This window comes from Peromyscus maniculatus, chromosome 12, assembly GCF_049852395.1.
Source record: "Peromyscus maniculatus bairdii isolate BWxNUB_F1_BW_parent chromosome 12, HU_Pman_BW_mat_3.1, whole genome shotgun sequence".
Lineage (NCBI taxonomy): Eukaryota > Metazoa > Chordata > Mammalia > Rodentia > Cricetidae > Peromyscus > Peromyscus maniculatus.
Genome location: NC_134863.1, coordinates 3094050 through 3118744, shown reverse-complemented (window position 1 = coordinate 3118744; position 24695 = coordinate 3094050). Strand labels below are relative to the sequence as shown.

Sequence of the window (24695 nt, the reverse complement as noted above, 5' to 3'; positions counted from 1 at the left end):
CAGTTTCAGGCCAGTTGGCAGGCAGACTCTGTAACCCAAGCCCCACCTCCCTCAAATTCCACCCTCCCTCTGAGACTACCTCAGTTTGTGTCTTCTTTATTGACTCCATTTCAGTTTTGAAATCTTGAACTGTTTCCCTCATTTGTTTAATTGCTTTCTCTTGGCTTTAAGGGATTTATTGATTTCTTCCCATTTTTTTGTTTGACTTTTCCTCATTTTCTTTAAGGGAATTTTTCATTTCCTCTTTTAAGATCTCTACTATCTTCTTAAAGTCATTTTTATGGTAGATATCTTCCATTTCTTCTTTGTTGGGATGTTCAGGTCTTGCTGATGTAGGTTCTGATGGAGCCATATTGGTTTTTATATTGTTGGCTGTATATTTGAGCAGGAGTCTACCCATCTCTCTACTTCATGCAAGTGGTGTCTGTGTCTGAGGGAACCTCTCTTGGTCTGATTGATACTCTTGATCCAGTGGGAGCTCTTGGTCTAGTTGATGCTGATGGACTATTTTGTATCAGGGATCAGCTCTTAGTCCAACTGGTGCTAGTGGGCTTTGTCTCAGGGAGTAGCTGTAGTCTTACCATGTGGTAGATGGTGGTAGTCTGACCTGTCTGCAGGATGTCTGCCTGTCAAGTGGCCTCTTAGTCCAGTTGGGTGCTGGCAGGCTCTGTCTCAATGGGTTAAGAAAGAAATTAAGAAGAAATAAAGAAAGAAATTAAAGACTTCCTAGAAATCAATGAAAATGAATATATTACATACCCAAACTTATGGGATGCTATGAAAGCAGTGCAAAGAGGGAAATTCATAGCACTAAATGCCCACATAAAGAAGTTGGAGAAATCTCACACTAGTGACTTAACAACACAATTTAAACTCTACAACAAGAAGAAGCAAACTCACCCAGGAGAAACAGATGCCAGGAAATAATCAAATTGAGGGCTGAAATCAATAAATTAGAAACAAAGAGAACAATACAAAGAATCAATGAAACAAAGAGTTGGTTCTTTGAGAAAATCAAAAAGATAGACAAGCCCTTATCCAATATAACCAAAAAGCAGAGACAGAACATCCAAAATAACAAAACCAGAAATGAAAAGGGGGGCATAACAACAGACAATGAGGAAATCCAGAGAATCATCAGGTCATACTTCAAAAACCTCTACTCCACAAAACTGGAAAATCTGAAAGAAATGGATGATTTTCTGGATAGGTACCCCATACCAAAGTTAAATCAAGACCAGATAACTATTTAAATAGACCAATAACCCCTAAGAAAATAGAAATGGTCATTAAAAGTCTCCCAACCAAAAAAAAAAAAAAAGCCCAGGACCAGATGTTTCAGCACAGAATTCTACCAGATTTTCAAAGAAGAGCTAATACTAATACTCTTCAAATTGTTCCACATCATAGAAACAGAAGGAACATTACCAATTTTTTTATGAGGCTACAGTTACCCTGATACCAAAACCACACAAAGATGCAACAAAGAAAGAGAACTACAGACCAATCTCCCTCAAGAATATTGATGCAAAAATACTCAATACAATGCTGGCTAACCGAATCCAGGAACACATCAAAACAATTATCCACCATGATCAAGTAAGCTTCATCCCAGGGATGCAAGGATGAGTCAACATATGAAAATCTGTCAATGTAATACACCATATAAACAAACTGAAAGAAAAAAACCACATGATCATCTCATTAGATGCTGTAAAAGCCTTTGACAAAGTCCAATACCCCTTCATGATAAAGGTCTTGGAGAGATCAGGAATACAAGGAACATACCTAAAAATAACAAAGGGAATTTACAGCAAGCCAACAGCCAACATCAAAATAAACTGAGAGAAACTCAAAGCAATTACACTAAAATCAGGAACAAGACAAGGCTGTCCACTCTCCCCATACTTATTCAATACAGTACTTGAAGTTCTAGCCAGAGCAATAAAACAACAAAAGGAGATCAAGGGGATACAAATTGGAAAGGAAGAAGTCAAACTTTCATTATCTGCAGATGATATGATAGTATACATAAGTGACCCCCAAAATTCTACCAGGGAACTCCTACAGCTGATAAACTCCTTCAGTAAAGTGGCAGGATACAAAATTAACTCAAAAAAATCAGTAGCCCTCCTATATGCCAATGAAAAAGGGCTGAGAAAGAAGTCAGAGAAACATCACCCTTTACAATAGCCACAAATAATATAAAATACCTTAAGGTAACTCTAACTAAGCAAGTGAAAGACCTGTATGATAAGAACTTTAAGTCTCTGAAGAAAGAAATTGAAGAAGATATCAGAAAATGGAAAGATTTCCCATGCTCATGGATAGGTAGAATCAATATAGTAAAAATGGCAATCTTACCAAAAGCAATATACAGATTCAATGCAATCCCCATCAAAATCCCAACACAATTTTTCACAGACTTGGAAAGAACAATACTCAACTTCATATGGAAAAACAAAAGGCCTAGGATAGCTAAAAGAATCCTGTATAATAAAGCAACCTCTGGAGGCATTATGATCCCCAACCTCAAGCTCTACTATAGAGCTATAGTAATTTAAAAAAAAGCTTGGTACTGGCATAAAAACCAACATGTGGACCAATGGAATTGAACTGAAGACCCTGACATTAAACCACATTCCTATAAACATATGATTTTTGACAAAGAAGCCAAAACTGTACCATGGAAAAAAGAAAGCATCTTCAACAAATGGTGCTGGCATAACTGGATGTCAACATGCAGAAGATTGCAAATAGATCCATATCTGTCGCCATGCACAAAACTCAAATCCAAGTGGATCAAAGACCTCAACATATGTCCAGTTACACTGAACTTGATAGAAGAGAAAGTAGGAAGTAGTCTGGAACGCATTGGCACAGGAGACTACTTCCTGAATATAACACCAGTAGCACAGACACTGAGAGCAACAATTAATAAATGGGACCTCCTGAAACTGAGAAGCTCTTTTAGAGCAAAGGACACAGTCAATAAGACCAAACGACAGCCTACAGAATGGGAAAAGATCTTCACCAACCTCACATCTGACAGAGGCCTGATCTCTAAAATATATAAAGAACTCAAAAAGCTAGACATCAAAATACTGAACAATCCAATTAAAAAATGGGCTACAGAACTAAACAGAGAATTCTCAACAGAAGAATCTCAAATGGCTGAAAGACATTTAAGGAATTGCTCAACATCCTTAGTCATCAGGGAAATGCAAATCAAAACAACTCTGAGATATCATCTTATACCTGTTAGAATGGCTAAGATCAAAAACACTGAAGACAGCTTATGTTGGAGAGGATGTGGAGCAAGGGGAACAGTCCTCCACTGTTGGTGGGAGTGCAAACTTGTACAGCCACTCTGGAAATCGGTATGGCAGTTTCTCAGAAAGTTGGGAATAATTCTTCCTCAAGACCCAGTTATACCACTCTTGGGCATATACCCAAGGAATGTTCAATCTTACCACAAGGGCACATGCTCAACTATGTTCATATCAGCATTATTCATAATAGCAAGAACCTGGAAACAACCTAGATGTCCCTCAACTGAAGAACAGATAAAGAAAATGTGGCACATATACACAATGGAGTACTATTCAGCAGTAAAAAACAATATCATGAAATTTGCAGGCAAATGGATGGATCTAGAAAATATCATCTTGAGTGAGGTAACCCAGACTCAGAAGGACAAACATAGTATGTACTCACTCATAAGTGGATACTAAATGTGAGGGAAGGGATGTCCAGACTGCAACCCACAACTCCAGAGAGGCTAGCTAACAGGAAAAGACCCTAGGAGGGACACATGGAAGACCCTGTGAAGGAGAAGTGGATGAGATCTACATAAGTGGACTGGATTGGGGGGGTGTCAGAGGGTGAGAAGTGGGAATGAGAACATAGGTAAATGGGAGGGTCAAGCTGGACCAGAGACAGAGTGGGAGGGCAGGGAGGAAGATACCATGATAGAAGAGGACATCATGGAAATAGGAAGAGGCAGGGTGCTGGGGAGGCTCTCAGGTATCCACAAGGTTGACCCCACCTTGATCTCCTGCAGTGGTCGAGAGGGTGCCTGGACCAGTCTACTCTGGTGAACAGCTTAGCAAATAATCTAGCTGTCATCATAGAGCCTTTGTCCAGTAACAGATGGAGGCAGATGCAGAGATCCATGGCCAGGCACCAGGCTGAGCTCCGGGAATCCAATTGATGAGAGAGAGGAGAGATAGTTCAGGTGAGGGACGTGGAGATCATGATGAGAGGACATGCAGAGATGACCGGCCACATTAGTGGAAACCGGTGAACTGTAGACTGGTGGCTGTGGAGCCCCCATGGGACTGGACTAGGCCCCCAGACATGGAAGATGGTTGTTTGTCTTGAACTGTTTGGGGAGCACCCAGGCAGGGGGATCAGGGTCTGTCCCTGGTCTATGGGCAGGCTTCTGGAATCTGGTGCCTGTGGTGTGACACAGCCTTGCACAGCCTTGGTGCTGTAGGAAGGGCCTTGGACCTGCCTAGACTCAGTGAGCTGGGCTCTGCTGATTCCCCATGGGAGACCTCGATTTGGGGGATGTAGGGATGCAGGGTGGCTTGGGAAAGAGGGCTGGGGGTGGAAGGAGGGAGAAGGGAGGAGGGGGTGTCTGTGGGTAGCATGAGGAGTGAGTAGAAAATTTCTTAATAAAGAAAAATAAAATTAAATTAAATTTAAAAAAAGACCTAGTATTCTTTCTTCTACTTATGTCCAATCTATTGGAGATGCTTTCCTCTGAATTTTTTGAATGAATACCTGACAGTTTTGTTTCCTTTTGGCTGTATTTAAAAAATTCTACAGATTTATTACATTTTGTTTTCATATCTTGAATTGTTTTTTTAACTTTTCATCAATTGATTGTTTTCATTTCAGCACTTACCCATATCTCTTTCAGTTCTTTCATCATGTTTGTTATTGCTGTTTTGAAATCATTGTCTTAATATCAAATAAGTCTCTTTTCTTAGGGAACATTACTATGGGAGCACAAATTCTTGACGGAGACTTGGTTTTTATTATTCATGTTTGTGTATTTATGGTATGACCTGGCATTTGAAGTAAGGTCATGAGTAGTGGTTTTTTGTTTGTTTGTTTGTTTGTTTGTTTTTGTTTGGTATCTAGAGTTTTCTACTCTCTTTTGTTGAATGGGTGTTTGAAGTTTTGTTTCCTGTTATTTCAACTGGCTCATTGCTTGGTCAAATGTATGGCCTAGGGTTCAATTCAGTGTTGATGTGTGAATGGGATTTCAGAAGTAAACCCAGTTTGGTTTGAACTAAGTGATGTTTCTAAGTCAAGGAGCAGAACCTTTGTAGAGTTAGTAGATTCTCACAAGTCAATCTTTAGAAGTCTGGTGGTGTGTGTGTGGGGGGGTGTTCAGAAAAGGGTATGGGTAGTTCTGAGATTCCCTACCTAAGAGGACCAGGAAGTGCAGTCAGAAGGCAGGTGTGGGATGCGTGGTCCTCAGATGAATTGTGGGGGTGGATGGAGTTCTTAATGTGGGTGTAGTGCTCTTCCCTGGGAAGAGGCAGTCCTCATGTTTAGGAAGTAGATGTAGTTTTCTGAGTACATGTTCTGAGTTTAGTGTTTACCAGAGAAGGGACTGGATTTGTGAAGCTTGGATGGGTAGAGTAGGTGAGGCTGTGTGAAGTTGAGTTGAAGAGGGAGTCTATCTAGTCTTCCTGTCTAGGGATAAGGGAAGGAGACTGGGGCATGGGTAGATGGGATATCAGTTAAGGTTGGGGCTCTCTGACGGGTGTATGTGGAAAGGGACACAGAAGGGCAAGTAAACATGTGTTTCTTAAGTCAAGTCATAGGAGTGGGTAGAGTTACTGGTATGGGGCTAGTGCTCCCCATTGCTGAAGAGGGTAGGTCCTCAGATCAGCAGGGTAGGTGTAGTTGACTGTGCCAGTCTGGTGTTTGCTCAGAGAAGGGATCAGGTGTGTGTACTTGGAATGGGTGGAGCTGATTTGGGGAGAGTCTGTGTTCTCTGGCTAGAGATGGGGAAAGAAACTTTGGTGGGAGTGGATGGAGTTAGAAGCATGGGTTGGGGGTCTTTCACTGATGGGTATATACAGAAAGGGATGCTGAAATTGCATCCATAATTATTAGACATATTAGCACAACTGAAGAGAGAACCTAAGCACTGCATTTGGACAACAGGAAAGCTGCCTAAGACTCCATTTCGTGAAAATGCAAATTAATTTAAAGAAGAGATCCTAAATTGGAATGACACTGATGGTCTCCTTGCTCAAAAATAACCTAGGAAAGTATTTCCCCATGGCCCACAAACAAATGCCAGTATAAGTTTAGTCTAAGGGGGACAAGTTCTATCTCTACCAGATAGCAGAACCAGGCAGCAATGTAATGTCTACATACTACTCATTTTGTAGTCATGAAAGACACGGTATTGAAAGCCATGGTTTCACAGAGCCTGTAAAGTTAGGCAATATGTGTCAGGGCCAGAGTCATATGCATGGAGGCTCCAAGAGGCCACTGCATGAAGTCATAAAGATAAAGCCTAAGTTTTAATGACAACTCCAGAATGTTGGAGATCCCAGTACCATGGGATGGGCACTGAGGAAATATGCAGGCATAGTGAGTGAAGCCCCCAAAGGGCTTGGATAGCCACACCCCTCCACCTGTGCTACCAAGCCCTTTGGAGGCCAGGTGATTCCGTCATCAGGTCTAGATGCCACACAAACATCTGCAAGATTTGGTGCTTGACTAATTAGATTTTAGTTTTACTTTGGTCCAATCAGTCTTTGCTATACCCCTATTCTTTCTCTTTGGAATGGAAATCTGTACCCTGTATGTTGGAATTGTGTCACTTGATTCTGATTTCATAAATGTTCACAACTAAGAGATTGTGCTGAGTCTCAGATGAGACTTTGATTTTAGATGATTTTCTCCTCTTCTTCCTTTTCTTTGGACTTTTAAGCAGCACTAAAATTGTTAAAGACTACAAGTATTTTTGAAGTTAAGACCATATGAATTTGACCACTAAAGAGAGAAATAGAAAAAGACCAAGTGCCATATTCAGTATGGCTTGGTCCTGGAAACCTGAGAAGAGATAGTGAGGGAATAAAGAAAGGACAGACACACAGACACACATACACAGAAAAGCTGGGGTCAGGTGGGCTCTGTGTACTGTAATGGAGTGGTAGTTGGAAAACCAGTAGGAGGTGTCTGTAGATGAGCAGTTTCAAGCTGTAAACATCTGGGAGGGGGAAGCTGTGGTTGCTCATTTTTGCATATACTGCCAACATTCACATTATGACCAGAGAAAGGTTTTGTCATCCCTCTGAGCCCCATCTCAGGGGAGGGGGAGGGGCCTAGCCAATTCCCAATGGATCAGAAGCATTGGTGCACTACATGGCTGTGTCCATGCCAACAATGTACAACCACTCAGGATTTCATCTGCTCTTTCCACACTAATTCAAGATTTTCTCAGATCCTCACAGTAGAGGACAGAATGACATCTCAAGCTCATTGATTGGCAGAATTAATATAGTAAAAATGTGTATATATGAAAAGTTATTTGTGGATTTAAAAAATTCCATTAAAAATTCCTATAACAGCCAGGCGGATCTCTGTGAGTTCGAGGCCAGCCTGGGCTACCAAGTGAGTTCCAGGAAAGGCACAAAGCTACACAGAGAAACCCTGTCTCGAAAAACCAAAAAAAAAAAAAAAAAATTCCTATAACGTTTCTCAAAACACTAGGGAGGAGAAATTTTCAATTTATATGGAAGCATAAAGGGAGCTAAGAGCAGTCTTAACTGGGAAAGGGCACAGGAGGGGACATAACAGTTTATGATCTCAGATATCACAGAATCATAGTCACAAAGACAGACAAACAGACCAAGGGAGAACAAACCACAGAGTTACAGCCATTTAGTCTCTGGTGAAGGTGTCAGGCACAAACATTGCATCTCCTAGCTATTGTGAACATAGCAGAAATAAACTTGGCTAGGTATTTATCCCTATATAATACAGTCCTTTGGCTATGTGCTCAGTGCTCTAGCTGGATCAGGTGGTAGATCTATTTCTAGGTTTTCTGAGGAATCTCCACATTGATTTCCACAGTGGCTGTACCAGTTTTCACTCCGACCAGTAGTAAATCAGTGTCATCGTTACTATTTTTTATTGCTGTGTCAAAACACCATGACCAAAAGCAACTTGGGGAAGAAAGAATTTATTTCACCTTCACTTCCAGATAACAGTCCATCAACAAGGGAAGTCAGGATAGGAACTCCAGTCACAAACCTAGAGGCAGGAAATGAAGAATAAGCCATGGAGGAATGCTGCTTACTGGCTTGTTCCTTGTGGTTTGATCAGCCTGCTTTCTTATAGCCCAGGGATGATGTTATGCCCAGATCACAGGGACCCCCAAAAGACCACCATGGAGACCAAATCCCATATGTAAAAGCAAAGAGTCTTTATTATCTTCAAGCTACAGGGCTTTGTCTCTCTGTCTGTCTGACGCAGTAGTGAGAGCAGAGAGCCCAGAGCCCAGGCAGGGTGGTTTTTTTTTTTTAAATTATAGCAGAGGTTGGGGTGAGGGGATTTCCAGGGACCCTGGTTGGCTGACATTTGTCTAGGGGTATGGGAAGTGTTTGGATTCCTCTTAGATGCAGGCCCCATTGGATAAAGTCAGCTTATGGCTCTTCCTGGGTCTGGGTGTTGCCTGCCAGAAGCTGTGTCTGGGCCTCTAAGCCTGTCATGCCAGCTGTGTGGTCAAGCTGTGCTGGGGCCCTGCACATTCTCCCCCTTCACAAGTACCAATGATAGGACTCAATCATGAGTCCTACCTCTCCAGAGGTTTAAGCGTATTGGGACCTAAGAAGCATTAGCTAACATATTTTTCTAGAGCAGTGACATCTGTATGGCCCTGTAGGTCTGGTCTTTGGGTACAGCCAGATTATGATCTTATACAGTACCTCTTTGGTTCTGGACAAAGAAGACCAAGCATCTCATCTTATTGCAGAACCATTTCAGTTAATAAATTTATCAATCGACAATTCTGAGCCTATTTTCCTGGTATGTCAATGGGGATTATAATTAGCCATCTTGCCTCCATGCCAGAACGTTTCCTTTTGACTCAGCATTTCAGCCTTTTCTGGATGGGGAACATAGGATGAAATATTCTCTTCTGGAACTGCTTTGAGCTGTCACTGGGACACTGTTGTCAGGTCCCCCAAAATACTAAAAGGCTAGTCTAAGGCTGAAAGGCTAGTCAAAGGCTAAGCAATGGGGCATCTGTCAGAAGCATGTGGCTATCTGACCTTGTAGATATAGGGAACAATCACATTGGCTGGGCTGGTCCACGTCAGCTTTTAGCAAGTCAACTGGAGCAGTGTAGTCAGCAACTGAAGCTTGGAGATATCTTCCAGCCAAGTGGAAATTGGTTGAGACAAACTTAAACTAGGAACAGAAGTTAAAATTTATGAACTTATTTGGAACACTTAGGCCCATATCCTTAGTAATTGGGAAGAACAGGAGTCCTCAGACCAGGAAAGAGAAAAAAAAATACTATCCTTACGAATAAGCTGTACTTATGTGGGGGTCCTTCTGACCTCTGTGAAGTGGATCCAAGTTTTATAACTCTTTTAATCCTCTGAGACCTACACAAACTACCTTACAAAAGGACATAAATGTTTTAGATACATTAATATTACCAATATGTACTGAAATCCATATCATAGACAAAGCAGGTGATGAGTATCTGTAAAACGGCAGGAGTTGACACATACCTTTGAGTCCCAACAAAAACTACAAATTTTGGTTAAAAGGATGTGCATTTTCTTTCTTCCAGAGAGCCAAGCATAAATCCGACAGAGATTTTGGCCTGATGAGAGGCATTTCTAGGTTTAAATTTATATATATTTAGATAACAAATAAAAGAAATCTAAAATGTTGAGCTTGTGACTGAATAATAAGCAGTCATTACTTCACTACCTTATCAGAACTCTATTAAATGTTAAGCTTTAAACTGTTATATCATAGAATGGGAGAGAAACCTGAAACATTTCTCATAATCTAAATTATCTATTTATATTTTTACAATTCTCATTTATATCTTAAATCATTCTCCGAGATACTCAAAGCTTATAAGCTTTCATATCCTCAGACCTTTCTTAGACTCATATTTAAAGCTTTATGACTTGTTTAAACTTTTATAACTTAGAACACTTTCTTAAAAATGAGCTAACAAACTGGCTATAGGCTTGCAGAAGGATCTGGTTGTCTGATGCCGCCAAGCTGACAAAGTTATAGCTAGCCTAAATACCGGTACTATCAGAGATCTGAGAAGGATAAATTATATCTGAGTGCAGACCAATCAGCTTCCAATTCTATAAATGACAGGGACCAGTCCACACCCATGTCTCCATAGTGTTGGAGGCACAAGTATTGAAAAAGCATCATCTTATTTGGCCATCAGGCCAATAAGGCAGAGTTTTTCCTGTATAAGAGGAACACATTCGGGAAGACTGGCCTTACTTTGTCTAAGCAAAAAGGGGTGCAATCAATTCCTTGAAGTCTTGTTGCTTGTCCACAGTCTGGGCCAGGTCCTGGCAGCAGGTGTTGCATTGGGAGTATCTTGCCCTGTGGTCAGAATTGCCATAATCCAGTCAGAGACATTTTGGTGCTCCATACGTAATCTTCTTTGGATACCTTGGGTCACTGCTAGGATCTGGAAGTCTGTCTGATATAATAAGCTTTTAAATCAACATTTCAAATACCATATTCTGCAGATCTCTGAAGTATGAGGGTTGTCCAGGTATATCTAAATAGACAAACTTTGTTTCTAGTTACTTGTTTTAAACTCAACCCTGAAAACATATGCAAGGGACTGAGTAAAACTTATCCATGTAATTAATTACATCAGTACTTATCATGACTACAATTAAAGAACTTGATTATTTATGAGTGACTATTTACTTATGTTCTCTAATAGTCTACAATAAGTATCCTTAAAAACAGTGATTTTAAATTGAAGCTCTTCTAGTATCAAATATGGGTTCAGGAAAGAAACCAAAACAAAATATCAATATAAAACATATATATGATTCAGTTTATCCAAATAGCTTAAGCTTAACAAATTTAGCAAAGGCAAGGAGGCTAGGCATACATTCTTTTTTTTTTTCATTGTACATATTATTTATTGCATCCTTAACCAAACATTAACATTTTGAGCTTTACAGACAACACAAACAACTGTGATGTGGCCATTATGCTTTTAATGGAGATATAAAACCAATGCAAAAGAATGTTTTATTTATCATTAGCATAGTGATTAACTTAAATTACATTTTAATAATGTAAAATACAGTGTGTTAGACCTCAAAAGAGAAACTACAAAGTTGCCTGCAACCTAAGATGTTGGGAAGGCTCCTTAAATTGTTTTTACCCACCAACTTTATAATACTCAGTGGCATCTGGGGGGACATAAGAAAATATGAGGCTCTTTTCAGCTGTCATTCAGAACTTTAGTAAAGCTGTATGATAATGTCACTATGGGACATACAATTTTCCCACAAGTTCTTCCAATAGCATAGGCAGTTCAGAGGCTTAATAGTTCAAAGCGGAGAAAGCAGCTAAGTTATCTTGGAGAATTGTGAAACAGAAATCCTGTTGCTCTCCTACAGAGAAACTCTCTAAAATGTAGGCATAACTCAAGGAAGTTTCAATAAACACTCCAAGGCACAAGTGTTGGGCACAGCCTGTTGTTAATCAAGATGTCACTGCACCATACTTTTGGAGGTTCAGGATGCTGTGCTTGAAGTGACAGGACATTGACTTTATCCCTAGTTAAGAGCACCAGGTGTCAAGCTCAGCTTCCATTTACACAGGATGCACCAATAAATTCTTAGTGTGATGAGTGGTCAGGTACTACGTCCCTAACACATTTTGCCTTTCTGTTTCTGATGGCCTGGGGCTCTTTAAAGACAAGGTTTGTAGGACTTCAGGTGCTCTGACTGCCCTAAAAGTAGTCGTGAAGCAATAGAGTCCTTTTCAAAGAGCTCACTTGATACTTAATTTCTTTCAAATGAAAAATGTTAGGAATGACATGTAGGCTAAATATCTGATGATTAATATCAAAAATTGCATTATAAGACATTCAGTAGGGCAAAATATACTGTATTGGCAGGGTTAATTATTTTTGTGTGAAATATTCTATCAACTGAACAAAAAAATTTCAGACCACTAGAAGCCCATAGCAAGAGAAACAGCTAAAAGACAATCAAAAGTCAGCAAAGTTTACTGGTTTTAGAATACACTAACACACTTGATATAGAAATATTTCACTTTTAAAACTAGTGTTTCTTGTGGACCTGCTAACGGCCAGTGTACCAAGATGCTGTTTCTAGTATGGGAGTTAAGTTAGTGCTTCTCTAAGAAGGAACTGAATCACTTGGCATTCTTTCACACACTAGCTCATAATTTGATGATTTCTGTTTACTAATTCAAAACTAAGCAGGAAAGGAGTTAAGTTGACTAGTCAGGCCTGGAATAAACAATGGTTTGGCAAGTCACAGTCACTCAGCTCAAGGATGTGTGGTAATCTGCAGGAAAGCTGTTCAATTCTAGTAGTCCATTGCTTCACATCTGTAGAGGAGTTCTATACAGCCATTTGTCTTTATCAACTTTAAGTTGCATACAGGCAAAGAGATCACAAACTGCTGGGAGGCCGTAACAATCTGGGCGAAAGTTCCGTTCTTCTTGTAGGGGTGAATTAAGAAACACATCCTGGGCCTTCTTTCGAAGTAGCCACTTATCTTCTCCAGAGGAGAACTGGCTGAGGGTTCCCACTTTCTTTCCTGGCAGGACCCAGTCAGCAGTATTAAAGGGACACCAGGAAGTGGCCATAGGGACTTTAAGCATTTCTTTGCCAGCTCTCTCCTCAGTACTAGGCACTTCCTTAGGGCCCCCTCCTTTGCATGTGGGCCCAATAAGCCACTCTGACAGGGAACTGTTCCTTATGACTTGGAAGGAATCAGCAGTTCTAGCGGGAGCCACTGCCTTGGGTGCCTTAGCTTGTTCAATTAGCTCATTTCTGGAAGGACAGAGCCACAGATTCAGGGACTCTTTGTGTTTCTCAGGCTCAGATTTGGGTTCCACAGGCATTCCATTCTTATCCCTTCCTTCTTTCTTCAGAAGCCATTTATACACAGCTTCCTTCTCACAGTTATTATCACACACACACTCTGCAAAGCTTGTGCAGGGCTCGTTGGCTCTGCATACTTCCTCTACTTTACATGGGTCCTGATGGTTCTGGACAAGCCAAGCCTCGGTGGTTACGCTGGGGACTGACAGTGGTTTTTTTGGCCTCAAAGTGGTCATTCAGGCATTTCAGATTGCCCAGGTTCTGAATCTCCACACCTCTGGACTGGTTACCCTGACGGTTGGTACAGGAGTCAGGCTTGACAAGCCAATCATTCACATTGTAGGGCTCTGTGAACACCTGGAATAAGAGTTTAAACTTCTCACTGGTTTCACAGCTACCATTCTCAGGCTTCTCCAGTTCACAGGGTTCTTGGGGAGTCACCAACCAATCAGACAGGTCCAGGTCATCTTGATCAAGGAGCTCTACATCTTCAACTTTTTCAACTTCAGTAGAGAAAGAGCTGGTGCTACCATGGCTGTTACACTTTGAGGAACTTGGTTTTCCAGGAATGTCTTGATGACTGTTGAGGAGCCAGTTTTCTAAGCCCTTTAGATTGCCCCAGGCATTGCTGAAGAAACTGCAGGCTCTGGCAGAAGTCTGACTATTCTCCAAGGTCTGTTTTGGGGTAAGCCAGTCCTGTGGGTTGGCACTGGGTACTTAAGGAGCCTGATGACCAATGGCAGGTTGGCTTACAAGAATAGGCATACATCCTTAAGCCTCACTGATTCTCAACTTTCTCAATGTTGTTTCATAGCTGCAGTTTTGCCATTGTTATGAATCTCAGTGCAAACATCTAACATACAGGTGGTCCTAGGCTACCCCTGTAAAAAGGTTTTACCAACCCCCAAAGGGTCAAGACTCATGGAGTCAGAAGCTGTTCCAAGCCCTTTGCCAGATTGCTTAGGTCATTATCTTGCTGCATCACAAGAAATGGACATCCCAGTTTCTGGTTAGTATTTGGTGCTTATAGCTGTGACCCTAATTTTTAGCCTTTTATTTTAAGTCCAAATATTAACAATACAGAACCTTCTTTTATTTTAAGAGGAAGAAAACATGGCATAACCCCAATCTGTATAAAGCAAACAATCCCAAAGTTCAATATCTGGTATTCATTCATAATCCTTTTGGTTCTTTGACTTAGAGGCTTGGATCATTTCTTTGGTCCTACCCTTGGCAGCATATACATAGCCTGCCTTCTAGATCTCAGCCTGCTCCATTTCTCTGTGGCTGGTGCTTCTGGTGACTATCACCTGGATGGCTCTTAAATTACAAAGTATAGCTGCCAGAGCAAGGTACATTCTTGTGTATAAAAGCATTGAGGTGCAGCTTTAATATTATCAAATACCTTATTTATTAAACATATGAAGCCATCCATTTAAATTCTCTAGAAGCTTGCTGTTGCGCACTTGGTAAAGATACAAGTACTTAGGTGTAAATCTCTAACTTTTGTTAATCTCAATAGATCATTATGACCTTAGTAAAAGATGGCTACCAGCCTTGTGGCTGCATACATCATGATGAGGTCACCAGTCAAGATGGAGGAACGCCATGTGGTTACTTTTTAAAACATGTTTTTCTAAACAATAATTACTTGCACACATATGCACAGTTGTGTCCAAGTTATATACACACACATACAGTTAAAGCTAGCTTACATTCATACATATAGTTAAATCCAAGTTATACATGCGTCCGTACACACACACACTCACTCACACACACACAACACACACACACACATACACATACACACACACAGAGGCTCTCTCTCACACACACACACACACACTCACACACGCACACACACACACACATACGCACATGCGCACACACGCGCACACACACTCACACACACACGCACACACACGCGCGCACACACACGCGCGCACACACACGCGCGCGCGCGCGCACACACACACACACACACACACATTATATCCCCATTTCTAACATAAACTGTTTGCAGAATCATCAGCTAATTTTAAAATGAAAACCAACCAGAATGAACTTTTAAATTCAGTATTTGCAGGTATAAGAAACCACAACAAACATAGTTCACATCCCCTCTGACTTTCTACAACCTTCTACATACCCTCAGTCCATTCCTTTGATTTCTCAGACATTTACTTTAGACAAATTCCACTTTTCCTATTTTGTAAAACACAGAAACTCTTACCAAAGTCTTTCGTGTGATTCCCCTCAGCAGTCTAGAATATATTGTAAAGTTACAATATTTTAAACAAGAACAGAAATACATGCATATACCATAACAAGAATAACTCTAAATTTGCATCAGCACTACCAACATGAAGACACTATTGTATCTGAGTGATCAAGGCAGCCCGGGCTGTAGCATTATAACACAGCCGCCATAGCTTAGCAACCATAGGCAGTGATGTTCCACTCCACCCTAGGAGCCAATCATCTCTCAGGTTTCATCAGCGATCTCAGGGCAGGCCGTGGGAGCCCCACCTCATGGAACAGGAAGGGGACAGCATGCAGCATGGGGGCGAAAGATTGTTATTAACCCCAGATTCTCAAGAACAGGAGAGCAGCAGACTGAAAGTGACTCCATGCCCCAGCTGGACCCCCAGACTTGTAGGCCACTCCTCAGCTGTGGCCCTGGAGGGACAGTTCTCCACCTGCCCTTGCCTGGCTCAGGCACACTCTAAGCTCCTTAAGGCCCCCTGCTGGCTCCTGCCTGCACTGTACCACAAAGTCTCCACCCCGAGGACCCCCCCCCCCAGGGGCCTGACCTCAAACCCATTGTGTCCAGCCCCACAGTGCTCATGGGCCACCCCAGCACCCAGCTACTTGTTCCAACTGCCACCCACTCTATCATTGAGACTCCCCAAAAGACCACCATATAGGCCAAATCCCATATATAAAAGCAAAGAGTCTTTATTATCTTCAAGCTCCAGAGCTTGGTCTCTGTCTGGTGCAGAAGTGAGAGCAGAGAGCCCTGAGCTCAGGCAGGGTAGAGTTTTTATCATAGCAGAGGTTGGGGTGAGGGGATTTCCAGGGTTCAGGACCCTGGTTGGCTGACATTTGTCTAGGGGTATGGGGAATGTTTGGAATGTCAGGTATTTCCTCTTAGATGCAGGCCCCATTGGGTAAAGTCAGCTTATGGCTTTCCTGGGTCCAGGTGTTACCTGCCAGAAGCTGTGTCTGGGCCTCTAAGCCTGTCATGGCAGCTGTGTGGTCAAGTTGTTTCTCCGCCCCCACCCCCGCCCCCACCCCCACCAACATACATTGGCACCATCAACTCTGAGCTGGGCTCTTCCCCATCAATCACTAAGAAAATGCACCATATCCTTGCCCACAGGCTAATCTGGTGGGGACATTTCTCAGTTTAAGGTTCTCTCTTCCAAAAATAACCAAGGCCTGTGTAAAGTTAGCATAAAACTAGCCAGCCCAATATATGTTTCCCCACATCATTGCCGGTATTTATCCACATTTGTCGGAGTTTAGCTATTTTGATTGGGATAAGATAAAATCTCAATCATTTTAATTTGAATTTCCCTGAAAGCAAGGGTTGCTGAACATTTAAAACTGTGGTTTTCGGGCATTTTTGTTTTGTCTTTTGAGAACTCTGCTTTGGCTCGTCTTATGTCAACATGACACACAATCTAGAGTTATCTGAAAGGAGGGAGGTTCAATTGAGAAAATGCCTCCATAAAGTCAGGCTGTATGCAAGCCTATAGGGCATTTTCTTAATTAGTGATTGATGACGGCAGGCCCAGCCCATTGTGCATGGTGCCATCCCTGGGCTGGTGGCCCTGGATTCTATAAGAAACTAGGATGAGCAAGCCATGGTAAAGCAATCCAGTAAGCAGCATTCCTCTATGGCCTCTGCTTTAGTGGTTACCTCCAGGTTTCTTCCCTGCTTGAGTTCCTGACCTGATTTCCTTTGATGAACTGTGATGTAGAATACTCTGAATAAACCCTTTCCTCCCCAATTTGCGTTGGTCATGGTATTTCATCACAGCAATAGTAACTACTAAATGACTGCTTTTTCTTGCTTGATAATTGTTTTGTTATATGTAATTTTACTATGTAAAAGTTAAAACCTCCCTTTAAAAAAAAAAGAAAAGGGGAAGTGATGTGGGTATTACTCTGTATGCTGTGAATGTGTTGCTCTGACTGGTTAATCAATAAAGTGCTGATTGGCCAGTAGCCAGGCAGGAATTATAGGCAGGACAAAGAGAGAGGAAAACTGTGGGAACAGGAGGGCTGAGTCAGGAGTCACCAGCCAGACACAGAGGAAGCAAGATGTAAAAGTACTGGTAAACCACAAGCCACATGGCAACTTATAGATTAATAGAAATGGGTTAATTTAAAATATAAGAACTAGATAGCAAGAAGCCTGCCATGGTCATACAGTTTATAAGTAATATAAGTCTCTGTGTGTTTACTTGGGTCTGAGTGGCTGCAGGACCCTGGTAGACACAGGAAAACTTCAGCTATAGTTTTTATTCTACTACCATGATGATTTTATTATTATAGTATAACTTGAAATCTTGAGTGGTGACATTTCCAGCTATTTTTTTATTGTTCAGGATCATTTTTAACTACGCTGGGTCTTTTGTGTTTACATATGAAATTTAAAATTAGCTTTTACTTTCTGTGAAGAATTTCATTGGAAATTTGATCTAGATGTCCACCAGTGATGAATGAACAATAGATGTAGTACATTTAAATAATGGAATATTATTCATCTGTTTAAAAATAAAAATTTGGAGCTGGGCGGTGGTGGCGCACGCCTTTAATCCCAGCACTTGGGAGGCAGAGGCAGTAGAGATATAGTCAGCTGCATTGGTGGTGGAGCAGAGGGGGGAGCAGCACATGACTTAATGACAGCTGCATTCTCCTTGACAGATTTCGTGGGGCCCAAACTGTCTGTCTCCTCATCATCAGATATTGTAGAGATATTGGATATGGAAGTGGTAGAGGTGATGAAAAGATTATCCATCTTTTAGAGGGAAACAGCAAGCAAACAACTGTCAGAGAGAAGATGACAGTCAACAGGGGTGAAAATTTGTATTGGAAGCTTATGTCTTGTGCTTAGTGAGGGACTTTTGTGGCTTTTTAGGCTACAGCCATATACCCACATGGTGTCTCCAGATGAGAGATGGCATTCAGGAGCTGAGCCTTGGTTTCACCTCCTGGGGTACCAATCCTTATGTGGAGGCACCAGGCAAACTGAGACAGAAAAAAAAATGTGCCTTCCTAATGGGATGGACAGATAAACATGACAGACAACACAAAAGAAGGAAAGAAATGGGGGTCCCAATGCTTATCTGCCAAAGGGACTGAACAAACCCAACACTGAGGAGCCTTCTCACCAAAACACACTATCTTGAGGGTGCTGTCAAGCATCATGAGTGCAGGAAGGGAGACAATCAGAACCTGCACTAGGAAAGAGAAAGTAACAGAAGCCCCATGGTCAGGCACCAGATGTTGGTGGATCCTAATGGCTCCCTTGTGGGAGGAGATGAGAAAGTGTAGCATCAACAGCACAGACACTGGGAGTCAGTTGAAGGCAAACAATAAGGTCATTTATTCAATAATGGGAAAAGTCTTATATACCTTCCTCCCAGCACCCAAACTGTGTCCAAATCTGGTGGCATTGCGTGGTCATCCCTCATTGGCTGGGCACAATCAGGAACTCTGACAGTGCCTGTTGCTAGGCCCTCAGGCAGACTCCAGGTTGACTCATAAGGAAGTATGTTATATGCATGCCTTGGCAACTGGTCTGAGCCAATTTCCTTGACCTTATGAGCCTGTCCTACTACACTATAAATCCCAAAATATTATAAGCTATTGTCAAGGTTCTTGGTTATCCTCCAGAGCTTGACAGTAAAGACCCTATTGCTGATGACCCTGAACGCTGAATGACAGAGAAGAACAGAGGAATCAAACTTGTACTTAGCTATAAACTTCATAACCTCTAGCTAGCTCTCATAGTGCTGGAAGGTGGTATGTATGCCACTAGAGGAGAAAGAGAAGCATCAATCTTACTTAGCTCTGAAGCCTGAAAACCACATCCATGAGTGGCCTGGTAAGACACGCCCATTGGTGCAGTGATGGCAGAGATGTGATGCAAGTAGCCAAACACTTTCTTATTTAAAACCCATATTTGGCACCATTATTGGGATGAAGAATTTGTGCCTAGACTGGTGATAAGCCCTGGGTAGAAACTCCTTCTATTACTTTGCAAAATGGATGCAGTGTTAAACTGATCCCTACAGACTTACAGTTATACTTGTGGCTTAGTGCATCTCTTGGTGCTTATCAGAGACACTTCCTTTTGAAGTAGAGGGCAATTAACACAGAGATCCACAACTGGTCAAGGTACAGAGAGCAAAAGACTGTGCAGTTTTCAGTTCTTAATAACATGCCTATTTTATACCTTATCCTCCTAACACTCAGTGATCATTGCGGAAGGGAGTAGAAAGATTATAGGAGCCAGACGTAGAGAATGAGTACAAGAAAAGTGTCTTCTGGACACAACAGGGAAGTTACACATATGATTTCATAGAAGTTGAGATAGGATTCACAAGACCTGTGCAAGCTCAGGGCAGACAAAATTCCAATATGGAGAAGGGACATGAATACAAAGTTCCACTTCTAGTGAAAAATCTATTGGCAATTGATACTTACTAACAAGAAGTAGAACTGGTTTCCTTTGTTGTACAGAAGTTTTCAACTCACTAGGGCCTGTACCCTTAAAGAAACACAACCTACCCAATTTCAAAAACAAAATATAAACCAAAAAAAGTGGGCAAATGAAATGACTTTATAATTCTCAAAACAAGAAACACAGGGGCCGGCTCAGTAGTTAAGAGCACTGGTTGCTCTTCCAAAGAATCTGTATTCAACTCCTAGTACACACAATGTAGCTCATAACCCTTTGTTACTCCAGTCCCAGGGGATTCAACACCCTCTATCGGTCTCTGTGGGCACTAAGCATGCACATGTTATTCAGACATGCATACAGACAAAACACCCATACACAAAAATAAATAAATAAAACAGGAAATACAAATGGTCAATAGGTATTTGAAAAAGTGTTCAACATTTTTAGTTGTGTTGACTAGTTTTTATAAACTTAATTGAAACTAGGGTCATCTGGAAAGGGGGGACCTTGGCTGAAGAACTGCCTCCATCAGAGTGGCCTGTGGGCATGTCCATGGGGAATTTTGTTGATTAAGGATTGATGGTGAGGACCCAGGTAGGGCGCAGCCTACTGTGGGTAGTGCCACCCTTGTACATGTGGTCTTGGGTTATACAAGAACACAAGCTGAACAAGCCATGAGGAACAAGCCAGTAAATAGCATTCCTTCATGGTTTCTGCCTCTGCTCCTGCTCTGAGTTTGTGCCCTGACTTCCCTTAATGATAGACTGTGATTGGAACATATAAACTTTCTCCTCCCCAGGTTGTTTTTGGTCATGATGTTTATCACAACAATGGAAAGCAATTTGAAACATCAGCCACCAGGGAAACACAAATTAAAATAGCCTTTAAATTCTATCTTATCCAGTCAGAATGGTCATCATCAAGAAAAGAAAGAGCAAATGTCACTGAATATGTGGAGAAAAAAAAGTATCTTTACACATTTTTGGTGGGGACATGAAAGGAGAACAGGAGCTTTCTTGTCAGAAGGAGGGGAATCAGCTAGAGAAAGGAATGACTACAAGATTACAACAACGTGTTAATGACCTATATGCATGGGATTGTCTTAATGAAACACATTACTTTAGACATCTCAGTCTCTAAGCCCAGAACACAAGTAAAGTTGTAGCACAGATCTTAAAAGATCTTATTAATAAAATCAAACCTGAAGCCAGGTATTGGGGTGAATGCTGGAAGGTCAGAAAAGCAGAACAAACCACAGCCACTTCACCTTGCCACTTCCTCAGCTGATCTCATTTCCTCAGACTGGAAGCTGTTGAGTCCTCATCCAAATGGATCTCAGCTGAACTGCTGCTAAAAGTCTAAAAACTTAACCAGCTCTAGTTCCTGGTTTTTATTCCTTATATACCTTTCTGCTTTCTGCCATTACTTCCTGGGACTAAAGGCGTGAGTCATCATGCCTGGCTGTTTCCAGTGTGGCTTTGAACTCACAAAGATCCGGATGGATCTCTGCCTCCCAAGTGATAGGATTAAAGGTGTGAACGCCACCATTTTCAGGCCTTTATGTCTATCTAGTGGCTGTTCTGTCCTCTGACCCCAGATAAGGTGACACAATATATCACCACATTTCCCCTTTTTTTTGTCTAAAATAAAAGGTTACAGTGAAAAATTACATTAACAATGTCTAATCCATTGTCATAAAGTTGTTTTAAAGACCTTTATTTATTTTTATTTTATGTGTATGGGTATTTTGACTGCACATATATAAATACATCACATATGTGTAGTACCTATTGTGGTGGTATTGTGTTCCCCAAAATACTGTGTACCTTAATAAACTTATCTGGGGTCAGAGAACAGAAAAGCCACTAGTTAGGCAGTGATAGCACATGCATTTAATCCTAGCATTCCAGAGACAGAAATCCCTCTGGATCTCTGTGAGTTCAAGGCCACATTGGAAACAGCCAGGCATGGTGACTCACGTCTTTAATCCCAGGAAGCCAGCCTTTAATCCCAGAAAGTGGTGGTAGAAAGCAGAAAGATATATAAGGCATGAGGACGAGAAACTAGAAGCATTTGGCTGGTTAAGCATTTGGCCTGGTTAAGCTTCAGGCTTTTGAGCAGCAGTTCAGCTGAGAGCCATTGGGATGAGGATACAGAAGCTTCCAGTCTGAGGAAACAGGACCAGCTGAGGAATTGGCAAGGTGAGATAGCTATGGCTTGTTCTGTCTCTCTGACCTTCCAGTATTCACCCCAATAACTGGCCTCGGGTTTGATTTTATTAATAAGAACTTTTAAGATTCATGCTACAACCTATAGAGGATAGAAGAGTGTTGGATCTCCTGGAACTGGATTTTCAGAGAGCTGTAAGCCATCATGTAGGTGCTTAGGACCTGAAACTGGGTCCTCTGCAAGAGCAATAAGTGCCTCTAATTACTTAGCCTCTCTCTAGCCTCAAAACACACACACACACACACACACACACACACACACACACACACGAGAGAGAGAGAGAGAGAGAGAGAGAGAGACAGACAGACAGACAGACAGACAGACAGACAGACAATCTATGTAGCCCTGGCTATCATGGAACTCACTATATAGACCAGGCTGACCTCAAACCCACAGAGATGTGCCTGCCTATGCCTTAAGTGTGTTGGGATTAAAGGTCTATGCTACCACACCTGGCTTCCAACATATAATTTTTGTACATTAGAAAATATAGAAGATCAGTTCAAAGCCTTTTAAAAATACCCCTAGTCTGGCATTATGTTAATTCCCAAAGAAGTGGATGACTTCATCATCATCTGCAGTGTTGGAATCCTTTGGCAATCTAAGTGGCAGCTAGAAGGAAAGGTAGCCTTTCACACAGTAGCCCAGGGCTTCACACACTGTAAGCCACCTCACCTTCCTCTTCTCTATTTCTTCCTTTCCTTTTGTGAACAGTGTCTCTGCATTAAACTTAACAGCAGTCTGGCATTAAATTCACAATCATTCTGTTTCAGCCTTGTAAGTGAGGAATGGTAGGCAGGAGCCACACAGCTGGCCAGTCTAGGTTTCTTTCCCTGAAATACATCCCCACTTCTACAAGTGCAGTCTAAATTTTATCTGTTTGCCCAAGGGAAATTACAAAGGGTTTGGTTAGTACTCAGATTTGTCTTAGTCACAGAATAGGGTCTCAACACCTATTTATTGTGCTTTTCATTCGTTTTGGTACCCCAATACAGTTCTCATTCAATAAGTATTGATGAGTTAGTGCAAATTTTCCCATTCGCTATATTAACAAACAAAATGTTATGTTCAAACTACATATCTAAGATAATATCCAGTGTTTTTTCTACCTTAGCCAAATATAACTTGAAATAAAATAAAAATCTTGTTGATTCCATTCATTTAATGTGGTAAAATATAGTCACCAAAACAAGGTCCCTTAGAAATGGTTTCTGTTAGACATGGTGAGTACTTCTTTAATTCCAGCATCAGAGAAACACAGGCAGGAGGATTGATACAAATTTCAGGCCACCCTGAACTACATAGTGAATTAAAAGCCAGACTGGCCTATATAGAAAGATCTTGTCATAACAATATGATTTAGATTAAAAATAATACTCAGCAGTACATTATTTTGTATTATGATACATGGAGTTTGTGTTAGGTCAATTCCTAGTGAAAGTTGTAAAACATTGTCTTAATTAGGTAGGATTTTTTATTTCTCTGAAAAGACATCATGACCATAGCAACTCTTATAAAGAAAACATTTAATTGGGGTGGCTTGTTTACAGTTTCAGAAATTTGGTCCATTATCACCATGGCTGGAGGAACAGATCAAGAATCAGAAATACATATAAAAATAAGTAGTTGAAAGTCTTCAAATGAGCTAAACAATGATGGCACACAACTTTAGTCCCAGCACTCAGGAGGTAGAGGCAGGCAGATCTCTGAGTTCAAGACCAGCCTCATCTACAGAGTTAGTTCCAGGGCAGCCAAGGCTATACAGAGAAACCCTGTCTCCAAAAACCAAAAAGAAAAGAAAAGAAAATCATCAAATGAGGCAGCTTGAAATCACTATTCCAAATACTTATATTAAAATTCCTCTTTGTCTCATACAGGTGTATTTACTGTTAATCCCAAAATTTGTGAGAAAGAAAGGACTAAGTCCACAATTGTCCAAATTAAAGTAGGCTCTATTTGGGTGTACCAGACACTGGCCACCTGTCCCCTCCTAAGTTGGGGTTCTGAGAGCAGCCCCTATTGGCCTCTTGAAGTCCCTTTTATAGGAGAGATAAGGTGTTCATGGGGGGGCGATGAAGGGGTTGGCAGGTAATTGTACAATTTGTACAGTCTGTAATTGTACATTTCCTGTCCTAACCGCCACCTGTCCCCAAATACCCAGCAGCCACTTCCCAAATTACCACACAGAGGTTTATATTAATTATAAATGCTTGGCTGATAGCTCATGCTTATTACTCACTAGCTCTTACACTTAAATTAACTCATAATTCTTACCTATGTTTAGCCACGTGGCTTGGTACTTTTCTCAGTAGGACATTCTCATCTTGCTTCTCAGTGTTTACAACTCCCTGACTCCACCTTTCCTCTTCCCAGAATTCTCCTAGTCTGGCTCTCATGCTCAATCTCTTCCTGCCCAGCTATCAGTCAGTCAGCTTTTTATTAGCAAATGAGAGTAATGCATATTCATAGTGTAGAAAAGGATTGATCCACAGCAGCTATCTATTGTTAAAAGGATACAAAAATTTTTGGTTGTGAGCCTAGTCTTTAACAGCTGAGCCATCTCTGCAGCCAATACAATAAAAGGGGAAGAACAATGGCAAAGATACACATCAAAAACAAGAACACACAGCA

General features: G+C 41.3%; 1 pseudogene; it reads right to left on the bottom strand.

Annotated features, from left to right (window-relative positions):
- Positions 1-11250: 11250 nt before the first annotated feature.
- Positions 11251-13900, bottom strand: LOC102922946 (nuclear receptor coactivator 4 pseudogene; annotated as a pseudogene).
- Between the last annotated feature and the right edge of the window lie 10795 nt (positions 13901-24695).